The 12,573-nt window shown below is 43.5% G+C and overlaps 3 pseudogenes; all 3 read left to right on the forward strand.

Annotated features, from left to right (window-relative positions):
• Positions 1-1,169: 1,169 nt before the first annotated feature.
• Positions 1,170-1,295, forward strand: LOC143964584 (U2 spliceosomal RNA; annotated as a pseudogene).
• A 4,718-nt stretch (positions 1,296-6,013) lies between these two features.
• On the forward strand, positions 6,014-6,139 carry LOC143964585 (U2 spliceosomal RNA; annotated as a pseudogene).
• A 4,726-nt stretch (positions 6,140-10,865) lies between these two features.
• LOC143964615 (U2 spliceosomal RNA) lies at positions 10,866-10,973 on the forward strand (annotated as a pseudogene).
• Positions 10,974-12,573: the final 1,600 nt, after the last annotated feature.

Raw genomic sequence — 12,573 nt, forward strand, 5'->3', positions numbered from 1 at the left:
ATTTAATAGAAAAACAACATACATTGGTCATGACAAGAGTGGGCTTTGGTACCTACAGAAACATGAGATGAGGCAAACAATTACATGCAATACAGCAGTGAGCTCAAGACCTCACAATGATCCCAGCAGGTTGGCATTCACGGGTAGGAGGACGCCATGGGGCTACAACGTCTATCACCGAAATAAAATTACATTCACAATTGCAAATTCCTATTCATTGGTTGAAGGTAACAGGTTAAGAAGGGTGCGAGTCAGAGGTTGTGGAGGGATCTGCCAGCCATTTGGACCAAACCTTATCATATTTTTGTGGGCAACCCCTATTAGCGTAACAATCTTTGTATAGAGACAGGCTATTGTTGACTAATTGTTTCCACAAAGAGAGAGGAGGAGAAATAGGCTTAGGCCAGCTCAGGGCTATGGCTATGCGGGCTTAAAAGAGAAGTAGCTCGACCAGAGTGTGACTAGCCACAGTGGGAATTAGTTCTTCTATCAGGCCCAGTATACATATTGCTACGGAGGGTTGGAGCGATATGGTGGTGACCTGTATGATGACCTTTAGTATCTCTTTCCAGTATTCGACAATGATTGGGCAGGTCCAAAAAATGTAGGTGAAGTCACCCGGTATTGCTCCACATCGCCAGCAGCTAGGGGGGGAGGTGGGTTTCATTTTTTGTAACCTATGTGGGGTGAAATATGCACGGTGGACCATCTTGAATTGTATTAGTCGGTCTCTCAGGGAGACCAGGGATCTGAAAGGGAAGTCCCATACGTCATCCCAATCGTCATTTTCAAAGTCAGGGATGTCGTGTAGCCATTTGTTCCTGAGTTTTTCCAGAGTGGGAAGGGAGGTCAATATCAAATGAGAGTAAAGTTGTGAGGTGGGCTTATGTGCGCATCCGGACCTGAGGAGGTCCTCCAGGGTGGATTGGATGATCTGGATGGGGGGGGGTTGGAGAATTGGAGACCAAGAAAGTTGAAGGTATCTAAAAAAAATAGCTCTGTGGAGTGTTGAAATCAGAGATCAATTTGGGAAATGGGGCCAGAGATTGGTTGGAGATCACCTGGACCACCGTTTTTATGTTGAATTTAGACCAAGGGTGGGGTTCAGGCAATTTGTAAAAATGCTCAAGGGTGGGAGATTGGCAAAGTAAGTAGGTAAAAAATGGGTTATCGCTTCTCTGCATTTTGGCTAAGATCAAGTGTAGTATCTGTTCTTATCAGTTGCCAAAGGAGGCGCTGTTCCATACATTATATATATATATATATATATATATATATATATATATATACATATATATATATATATATATATACACATATACATACATACATATATATATATATATATATATACACATATACATACATATATATATGTATATATACATATATATATATATACACATATACATATATGTATATATATATATACACATATACATACATATATATATATATATATATATATATATATATATATATATATATATATATATATATATACATATATACATATATATATATATATATACATATATGCTACTGCAGTAGTATTAGTAGATCTCAAATCCACACACCTGGCCCCAGGAGTCACTCTTTCCCTGATCCTGCTGCTGCCTAGAGTGCCGGTGTCCATAAACTCCAGTCATGCCAGCTGCTTCTTTTTTTCTTCTGCCACTGGCGCCCCCGCTCGCTTCACTGCTTCAGAGCAGAGGGAGAGGAATCACTCCGTGGTGCCAGGAAACGACATGCTGGCCGGGACTTGAGCCAGCATGAGAAGCGGGCGCAGAAGAGACATTCTTCCGCGCCCGAAATAGAAAAAATAGTCCCTCCCCCTGTCGCCACCTGCAGATACTGAGCTCAAAATAAAAAAAATAAAAAACTCAAAAAGTAACGGGGGGGGGGGGGGGGTGGATGAAGCAGACAGACAATGTTTGGTCATGGTGGCTGGAGGATTTTTTTTTTTTCATATTAATTAGTTCTGTGGACAGGTTTCCCGGGCCCCCCCTGCTGGCCAGGCCCGGTACAACAGGGCCAGTTGTACTGGCCTATCAGCGGCCCTGCTCCTGCGGGTAGCCCCGGGTTTCAGATGCCACCTCATTGGTTCCCTGTCACAGACTTCAGAGCCAAGAAAGGCTTCCCCTAGACTCCTCCTTGGCTCTGACATATCACATGACACAGGTCTGTAAGTTTAGGGAGAGAGGGCGAAGTGTACTGGGGAACAGAGGGATTGGGGGAGATAACGAAGACCCTTTTCACACTGAGGCGTTTTTCAGGCACTACAGCGCTAAAAATAGCGCCTGAAAAAACCCTCATCTGCAAACCCAGTATGAAAGCCCGAGTGCTTTCACACTGGGGTGCTGCGCTGGCAGATTTAACCCCTTTTTAGCCACTAGCGGGGGTTAAAATCGCCCGCTAGTGGCCGAATATGCCGCTAAAGCGGTGCTAAAAATAACGCTGCTTTACCGCTGACGCCCAGGGTCGCTCAGTGTGAAAGGGGTCTAAAACTGGTGCTGAGAGTGAGAGGATTTATGCTAGGAATGGAATAGAGGGGATTTGCAGTTGTGGAATTTGTGCAGGGAGCATTGGAAAAAGAGGACTTGCACTTAGAGGATTAAGGGGAGGGAAGATTTGTGTTAAGAGAAGGGATTTGGGGAGAAGAGTTGTGCTGAAGGAGATTTGGGAAGGGGGTTACTTGTGCTTGGGGTTTGTACTAGGATTTGTGCTCAGAGGGAGGTTGGATTTGTGCTAGGGGGGAGGATTTAGGCAGGGGATTGTGTTGAGGGGGGTTTGAGGAGAAGATTTGTGATTAGGGGGAGGGAAAATTTACAGTAAAAGGGGGGGGGGGGTGGGAGATGATTTGTATTGGGGGGTGGAAGATTTGAGGAGGAGAGGGGATATGAGGGGAAAGAGGATTTCTGCTGGGAGGAGTGATAGGGGCGGGTGCATTTTTGCATTTGTGGGGGGGTAGCATTTGTCCTAGCAGGGGGAATTTCAGGAGGTGGGAGATTTGTACTGGGAGGATGGGGAATATTGCATTTTTGTTTGGAGAGAACTTACTGCTATTACTAGTAAAAATAAAAATGCCATAAAAAATATCCCATAGTTTGTAGATGCGATAACTTTTGTCCAAACCAATCAATATACGCTTATTGGGATTTTTTTGAAAAAACGTAGCAGAATACATATTGGCCTAAATTTATTAAGAAATTAGAATTTTTAATTTTTTTTATTGGATGTGTTTTATAGCAGAAAGTAAAAAATATTGTTTTTTTTCCTCAAAATTAACGGCCTTTTTTTGTTTATAGTGCAAAAAATAAAAACCACAGAGGTGATCAAATACCACCAAAAGAAAACTCTATTTGTGGGAGGGGGGGGGCATAAATTTTGTTTAAGTACAGTGTTGCATGAATGCGCAATTGTCAGTTAAAGCAACGCAGTGCCGTATCACAAAAAACTGCCTGGACATGAAGGGGGTGAAACTTTCCTGGGCTGAAGTGGTTAAAGTAGAACTATAGGCAAAACTTTTTTTTTTTTTTTCATTTTGGAGTAAGGGAGGATTATAACTGCTGTCAGATTTTTCTTTTTTGCCATCTGTCTCCCTTTCGCAGAGATTTCCCTTCACTTCCTGTCCCATAGCCTAACTGGAAGTGAGAGGAAATCCCTGCAAATTAAGGAAATTCCTTCCCCTCTATTACTTTTCTTGGAACAACCCAAAATTTGGGATTCAAGTGTTCTAATCCCTCTCCGCTCTATCCAAAGCAAAAAACAAAGTTTGCCTTTAGTTATACCTAAAGCCCCTCCAACTGTTTACGCTATTCAGCCACATTCAATTTCAATGTCCGGCGATGTGTACCATGCATTTGGGGTGCCCCAGGTCTTTCACAATCCTAACAATGTCCCCTGGTACTGTGTTCAAGGTACAGACTGGAGCTTACATTCACAGATATACATGTTCCCAGATGATACAAGGTCAGTTAAGCTTTGGTGTAAACACAAAGTTGATTTGCCTTAGGAAGTCTCATACCCCAACAGTCAATTTCTGAGCATGTGCAATGCAACTTTATATAGTGACAGATTAAATCTGGTCTACATTAATTACATTTCAGAGCAAAAAGGAGCCTTAGAATCAGTGACTCTCCATTATCCATGGTCTTTCTAATTTTCCAGTTCCACGCATTTAGTTACTGGGCATATGCACCTTTCACAGGAGTCCCGACTTGTTCCCACATTTTAAAAATGATCAGATTGCTGCAACGTTTGCTCATATCTACCTTCTAAATGCTGCTCTAATTTAATGTCACAAAATTGCAGTGCATGACTTTGTCCTACCAATTTAGGAAGCTGGTAAAGTTCTCCCTCTTGTGGTGAGAAGAATTACATCAGAACCTTGGCAGTAGGGATGAGTCAAACCTACCCGAACCAGGTTCGGCGAGGATTACAGAAGTCTGGGTGGCAAATCCAAACCCCATTGAAATCAATAGGAGATGAATGTTTAAAAATAAGTTCTGGTCGTTTTTTAGGCTAATAGGCAAGAAATTGTCAAACAAATGACATGAGGGGCTGGGTATCTGTTCACCAGGGCAGTACCAAAGCAGAAAAAATATAGAAAAATCAGGCAGCATCAATTTTAATAATGCTTAAAGTGAAACAATAAAAATTTGAAATCCCCTTAATTAACATGCCTTGGGGATGCCTTTAACCCATGTGTGAAGTGGAGCATCTATAGGATGCACATAACTTTAAAACAAACATTTACCAATAAAAAATAAAAAAAAATGTGGTTTAAATTACTGTGTTTTTTTTATTTTATTTTTTTAAATCTGTTTATTGAGTTTTGAAACATTTAATAGAAAAACAACATACATTGGTCATGACAAGAGTGGGCTTTGGTACCTACAGAAACATGAGATGAGGCAAACAATTACATGCAATACAGCAGTGAGCTCAAGACCTCACAATGATCCCAGCAGGTTGGCATTCACGGGTAGGAGGACGCCATGGGGCTACAACGTCTATCACCGAAATAAAATTACATTCACAATTGCAAATTCCTATTCATTGGTTGAAGGTAACAGGTTAAGAAGGGTGCGAGTCAGAGGTTGTGGAGGGATCTGCCAGCCATTTGGACCAAACCTTATCATATTTTTGTGGGCAACCCCTATTAGCGTAACAATCTTTGTATAGAGACAGGCTATTGTTGACTAATTGTTTCCACAAAGAGAGAGGAGGAGAAATAGGCTTAGGCCAGCTCAGGGCTATGGCTATGCGGGCTTAAAAGAGAAGTAGCTCGACCAGAGTGTGACTAGCCACAGTGGGAATTAGTTCTTCTATCAGGCCCAGTATACATATTGCTACGGAGGGTTGGAGCGATATGGTGGTGACCTGTATGATGACCTTTAGTATCTCTTTCCAGTATTCGACAATGATTGGGCAGGTCCAAAAAATGTAGGTGAAGTCACCCGGTATTGCTCCACATCGCCAGCAGCTAGGGGGGGAGGTGGGTTTCATTTTTTGTAACCTATGTGGGGTGAAATATGCACGGTGGACCATCTTGAATTGTATTAGTCGGTCTCTCAGGGAGACCAGGGATCTGAAAGGGAAGTCCCATACGTCATCCCAATCGTCATTTTCAAAGTCAGGGATGTCGTGTAGCCATTTGTTCCTGAGTTTTTCCAGAGTGGGAAGGGAGGTCAATATCAAATGAGAGTAAAGTTGTGAGGTGGGCTTATGTGCGCATCCGGACCTGAGGAGGTCCTCCAGGGTGGATTGGATGATCTGGATGGGGGGGGGTTGGAGAATTGGAGACCAAGAAAGTTGAAGGTATCTAAAAAAAATAGCTCTGTGGAGTGTTGAAATCAGAGATCAATTTGGGAAATGGGGCCAGAGATTGGTTGGAGATCACCTGGACCACCGTTTTTATGTTGAATTTAGACCAAGGGTGGGGTTCAGGCAATTTGTAAAAATGCTCAAGGGTGGGAGATTGGCAAAGTAAGTAGGTAAAAAATGGGTTATCGCTTCTCTGCATTTTGGCTAAGATCAAGTGTAGTATCTGTTCTTATCAGTTGCCAAAGGAGGCGCTGTTCCATACATTATATATATATATATATATATATATATATATATATATATACATATATATATATATATATATATACACATATACATACATACATATATATATATATATATATATACACATATACATACATATATATATGTATATATACATATATATATATATACACATATACATATATGTATATATATATATACACATATACATACATATATATATATATATATATATATATATATATATATATATATATATATATATATATATATATACATATATACATATATATATATATATATACATATATGCTACTGCAGTAGTATTAGTAGATCTCAAATCCACACACCTGGCCCCAGGAGTCACTCTTTCCCTGATCCTGCTGCTGCCTAGAGTGCCGGTGTCCATAAACTCCAGTCATGCCAGCTGCTTCTTTTTTTCTTCTGCCACTGGCGCCCCCGCTCGCTTCACTGCTTCAGAGCAGAGGGAGAGGAATCACTCCGTGGTGCCAGGAAACGACATGCTGGCCGGGACTTGAGCCAGCATGAGAAGCGGGCGCAGAAGAGACATTCTTCCGCGCCCGAAATAGAAAAAATAGTCCCTCCCCCTGTCGCCACCTGCAGATACTGAGCTCAAAATAAAAAAAATAAAAAACTCAAAAAGTAACGGGGGGGGGGGGGGGGGGGGTGGATGAAGCAGACAGACAATGTTTGGTCATGGTGGCTGGAGGATTTTTTTTTTTTCATATTAATTAGTTCTGTGGACAGGTTTCCCGGGCCCCCCCTGCTGGCCAGGCCCGGTACAACAGGGCCAGTTGTACTGGCCTATCAGCGGCCCTGCTCCTGCGTGTAGCCCCGGGTTTCAGATGCCACCTCATTGGTTCCCTGTCACAGACTTCAGAGCCAAGAAAGGCTTCCCCTAGACTCCTCCTTGGCTCTGACATATCACATGACACAGGTCTGTAAGTTTAGGGAGAGAGGGCGAAGTGTACTGGGGAACAGAGGGATTGGGGGAGATAACGAAGACCCTTTTCACACTGAGGCGTTTTTCAGGCACTACAGCGCTAAAAATAGCGCCTGAAAAAACCCTCATCTGCAAACCCAGTATGAAAGCCCGAGTGCTTTCACACTGGGGTGCTGCGCTGGCAGATTTAACCCCTTTTTAGCCACTAGCGGGGGTTAAAATCGCCCGCTAGTGGCCGAATATGCCGCTAAAGCGGTGCTAAAAATAACGCTGCTTTACCGCTGACGCCCAGGGTCGCTCAGTGTGAAAGGGGTCTAAAACTGGTGCTGAGAGTGAGAGGATTTATGCTAGGAATGGAATAGAGGGGATTTGCAGTTGTGGAATTTGTGCAGGGAGCATTGGAAAAAGAGGACTTGCACTTAGAGGATTAAGGGGAGGGAAGATTTGTGTTAAGAGAAGGGATTTGGGGAGAAGAGTTGTGCTGAAGGAGATTTGGGAAGGGGGTTACTTGTGCTTGGGGTTTGTACTAGGATTTGTGCTCAGAGGGAGGTTGGATTTGTGCTAGGGGGGAGGATTTAGGCAGGGGATTGTGTTGAGGGGGGTTTGAGGAGAAGATTTGTGATTAGGGGGAGGGAAAATTTACAGTAAAAGGGGGGGGGGGGTGGGAGATGATTTGTATTGGGGGGTGGAAGATTTGAGGAGGAGAGGGGATATGAGGGGAAAGAGGATTTCTGCTGGGAGGAGTGATAGGGGCGGGTGCATTTTTGCATTTGTGGGGGGGTAGCATTTGTCCTAGCAGGGGGAATTTCAGGAGGTGGGAGATTTGTACTGGGAGGATGGGGAATATTGCATTTTTGTTTGGAGAGAACTTACTGCTATTACTAGTAAAAATAAAAATGCCATAAAAAATATCCCATAGTTTGTAGATGCGATAACTTTTGTCCAAACCAATCAATATACGCTTATTGGGATTTTTTTGAAAAAACGTAGCAGAATACATATTGGCCTAAATTTATTAAGAAATTAGAATTTTTAATTTTTTTTATTGGATGTGTTTTATAGCAGAAAGTAAAAAATATTGTTTTTTTTCCTCAAAATTAACGGCCTTTTTTTGTTTATAGTGCAAAAAATAAAAACCACAGAGGTGATCAAATACCACCAAAAGAAAACTCTATTTGTGGGAGGGGGGGGGCATAAATTTTGTTTAAGTACAGTGTTGCATGAATGCGCAATTGTCAGTTAAAGCAACGCAGTGCCGTATCACAAAAAACTGCCTGGACATGAAGGGGGTGAAACTTTCCTGGGCTGAAGTGGTTAAAGTAGAACTATAGGCAAAACTTTTTTTTTTTTTTTCATTTTGGAGTAAGGGAGGATTATAACTGCTGTCAGATTTTTCTTTTTTGCCATCTGTCTCCCTTTCGCAGAGATTTCCCTTCACTTCCTGTCCCATAGCCTAACTGGAAGTGAGAGGAAATCCCTGCAAATTAAGGAAATTCCTTCCCCTCTATTACTTTTCTTGGAACAACCCAAAATTTGGGATTCAAGTGTTCTAATCCCTCTCCGCTCTATCCAAAGCAAAAAACAAAGTTTGCCTTTAGTTATACCTAAAGCCCCTCCAACTGTTTACGCTATTCAGCCACATTCAATTTCAATGTCCGGCGATGTGTACCATGCATTTGGGGTGCCCCAGGTCTTTCACAATCCTAACAATGTCCCCTGGTACTGTGTTCAAGGTACAGACTGGAGCTTACATTCACAGATATACATGTTCCCAGATGATACAAGGTCAGTTAAGCTTTGGTGTAAACACAAAGTTGATTTGCCTTAGGAAGTCTCATACCCCAACAGTCAATTTCTGAGCATGTGCAATGCAACTTTATATAGTGACAGATTAAATCTGGTCTACATTAATTACATTTCAGAGCAAAAAGGAGCCTTAGAATCAGTGACTCTCCATTATCCATGGTCTTTCTAATTTTCCAGTTCCACGCATTTAGTTACTGGGCATATGCACCTTTCACAGGAGTCCCGACTTGTTCCCACATTTTAAAAATGATCAGATTGCTGCAACGTTTGCTCATATCTACCTTCTAAATGCTGCTCTAATTTAATGTCACAAAATTGCAGTGCATGACTTTGTCCTACCAATTTAGGAAGCTGGTAAAGTTCTCCCTCTTGTGGTGAGAAGAATTACATCAGAACCTTGGCAGTAGGGATGAGTCAAACCTACCCGAACCAGGTTCGGCGAGGATTACAGAAGTCTGGGTGGCAAATCCAAACCCCATTGAAATCAATAGGAGATGAATGTTTAAAAATAAGTTCTGGTCGTTTTTTAGGCTAATAGGCAAGAAATTGTCAAACAAATGACATGAGGGGCTGGGTATCTGTTCACCAGGGCAGTACCAAAGCAGAAAAAATATAGAAAAATCAGGCAGCATCAATTTTAATAATGCTTAAAGTGAAACAATAAAAATTTGAAATCCCCTTAATTAACATGCCTTGGGGATGCCTTTAACCCATGTGTGAAGTGGAGCATCTATAGGATGCACATAACTTTAAAACAAACATTTACCAATAAAAAATAAAAAAAAATGTGGTTTAAATTACTGTGTTTTTTTTATTTTATTTTTTTAAATCTGTTTATTGAGTTTTGAAACATTTAATAGAAAAACAACATACATTGGTCATGACAAGAGTGGGCTTTGGTACCTACAGAAACATGAGATGAGGCAAACAATTACATGCAATACAGCAGTGAGCTCAAGACCTCACAATGATCCCAGCAGGTTGGCATTCACGGGTAGGAGGACGCCATGGGGCTACAACGTCTATCACCGAAATAAAATTACATTCACAATTGCAAATTCCTATTCATTGGTTGAAGGTAACAGGTTAAGAAGGGTGCGAGTCAGAGGTTGTGGAGGGATCTGCCAGCCATTTGGACCAAACCTTATCATATTTTTGTGGGCAACCCCTATTAGCGTAACAATCTTTGTATAGAGACAGGCTATTGTTGACTAATTGTTTCCACAAAGAGAGAGGAGGAGAAATAGGCTTAGGCCAGCTCAGGGCTATGGCTATGCGGGCTTAAAAGAGAAGTAGCTCGACCAGAGTGTGACTAGCCACAGTGGGAATTAGTTCTTCTATCAGGCCCAGTATACATATTGCTACGGAGGGTTGGAGCGATATGGTGGTGACCTGTATGATGACCTTTAGTATCTCTTTCCAGTATTCGACAATGATTGGGCAGGTCCAAAAAATGTAGGTGAAGTCACCCGGTATTGCTCCACATCGCCAGCAGCTAGGGGGGGAGGTGGGTTTCATTTTTTGTAACCTATGTGGGGTGAAATATGCACGGTGGACCATCTTGAATTGTATTAGTCGGTCTCTCAGGGAGACCAGGGATCTGAAAGGGAAGTCCCATACGTCATCCCAATCGTCATTTTCAAAGTCAGGGATGTCGTGTAGCCATTTGTTCCTGAGTTTTTCCAGAGTGGGAAGGGAGGTCAATATCAAATGAGAGTAAAGTTGTGAGGTGGGCTTATGTGCGCATCCGGACCTGAGGAGGTCCTCCAGGGTGGATTGGATGATCTGGATGGGGGGGGGTTGGAGAATTGGAGACCAAGAAAGTTGAAGGTATCTAAAAAAAATAGCTCTGTGGAGTGTTGAAATCAGAGATCAATTTGGGAAATGGGGCCAGAGATTGGTTGGAGATCACCTGGACCACCGTTTTTATGTTGAATTTAGACCAAGGGTGGGGTTCAGGCAATTTGTAAAAATGCTCAAGGGTGGGAGATTGGCAAAGTAAGTAGGTAAAAAATGGGTTATCGCTTCTCTGCATTTTGGCTAAGATCAAGTGTAGTATCTGTTCTTATCAGTTGCCAAAGGAGGCGCTGTTCCATCCCTAATAGAGAGGGTTTGGTCAGCACTCTCCGATGGCGTAATTAGCATCCGGAAGTACGGTTTCGGTAGGGGCCACGTTGTGCCGCCCGACAGAAAACTGGGGGCCGGTGCATGGTCGAGTCTAAGCCGTCTGGAAGGATGCTCCTGTTGAGGATGGGTGCTGTCACTGGTCTGACCCAGAGGGTCGAGTACCTGGCCTTCTGGCCTGGATTGGGGTAGTTCTAGCCCTGGACAGTTTTTCGGGAGGGAAAACCGGCTGCTCCCTATACTGAGGGGGAGGAGTGGTTAGTACTTCCCGAATGTAATTAGGAAGGAGTGATGGGAGCGACGGTGGAGCCTGATGGCAAGGGCTCTAGCCAAGCTTCCTGATCTTCATGCCTTCCTGTCTGGGGTGGGGGCTGCTGTGGTCCGGACCGTGGGTCAGGGCAGTCTTGAAAGCCTATGGAGTATGTGCCCCTGGAGTGGCAGTCCAGGGGTGCCTAAGAATCACTGTGAGCGAGGGTCACATTGATTTTGGGCACCAAGGTCACTGCACCATAACACGCTTTTTAGCACCTGCCTCTTGGGTCGGGCCTTTTGGTTGGGACCAGAGGAATTTTTTTATTCCTGGCCAGAGGGCCTGGTCATTGTTTCACACAATGACCACCTTTTTCACTCTCCTCTCCACTATCCCTTCCCCACTTTTTATTTATTTTCAGTGTGTGTTTGTCACGTCTTGTTTTGTCACTTTGCACATTTGCTGTGACGAGTAGGGTCACAGGTCCCAGGACCTGTCCTGAAAGTCTGGGGAGGGGGTGGACATGCATAGCCTTCTGGCTTAGTTCGCCCTCTTCCTTAGGGTATGGGTCTCCCTTCGGGGGAGCCTCATCTAGTATTTGGTTGGGTCTGTTTCGGCAGACCTTCCAAAGAACGGGGTCTGACTGGTTTCGGCCAGGAAGACCAAGTTTTAAGTGTCCTTGTCCCTGTCAGGAGCCTAACGCCCCGGGGGATTCAGGACAAGGTCCTCTGATTTTAGAGGACTTGTGTATTCGCCTGCACTTTTTTGTGTCACTCTTTATGTGTGTGCACATTTTTTATGCACTGGGTGAAGTTTTTGAGTGTGTTTTGCACGCCACAGGCTTTCAATAAAAAAAAAAAAAAATGGGTTTCACCAAGGTTTCCCTCTCGGTGTCTGAGAGCCAGCCGAGTGCCAGAGGGTCCAGCCAAGGCACCAGGTCCTGTGGCCTGAAGTCTGAGGGCAATACTGAGGTGTAGAGGGAGCTATAGTATTGCGGAAATACGTCCAATATGTCTGGGAGGGAAGAGACCGAGGCGCCTGAAGGAGACATTATGGTTGGTATCACCGTCAGGGGTAGGTCATGCTGTGCTAACATTGCCAGGAGACGACCGTTTCAGTCCCCCTGTTCAAAAAACCTTTGCTTGTTACAATAGAGATTTTGTTTTGTTGCGTTAAGGACGTCAAAGCTAGTCAGTGGGGTCAGCAGCGTAGGCCTCAGTCTGGGTATTTACTTTGTTCTGTAGCTCAGTTGTGGTGGCGGCTTGTTCTCTACATATCCCAGCTATTGAGGAGATATACTGACCCCTAGCGAAAGCCTTGAAGGTGTCCCAGGTGATCTGTGGGGAGGAGGATC

Source organism: Lithobates pipiens, unplaced genomic scaffold (assembly GCF_037356315.1).
Source record: "Lithobates pipiens isolate NorthernLeopardFrog02 unplaced genomic scaffold, aLitPip1_a1.2 Scaffold_8, whole genome shotgun sequence".
In the NCBI taxonomy this organism is placed as follows: Eukaryota; Metazoa; Chordata; class Amphibia; order Anura; family Ranidae; genus Lithobates; species Lithobates pipiens.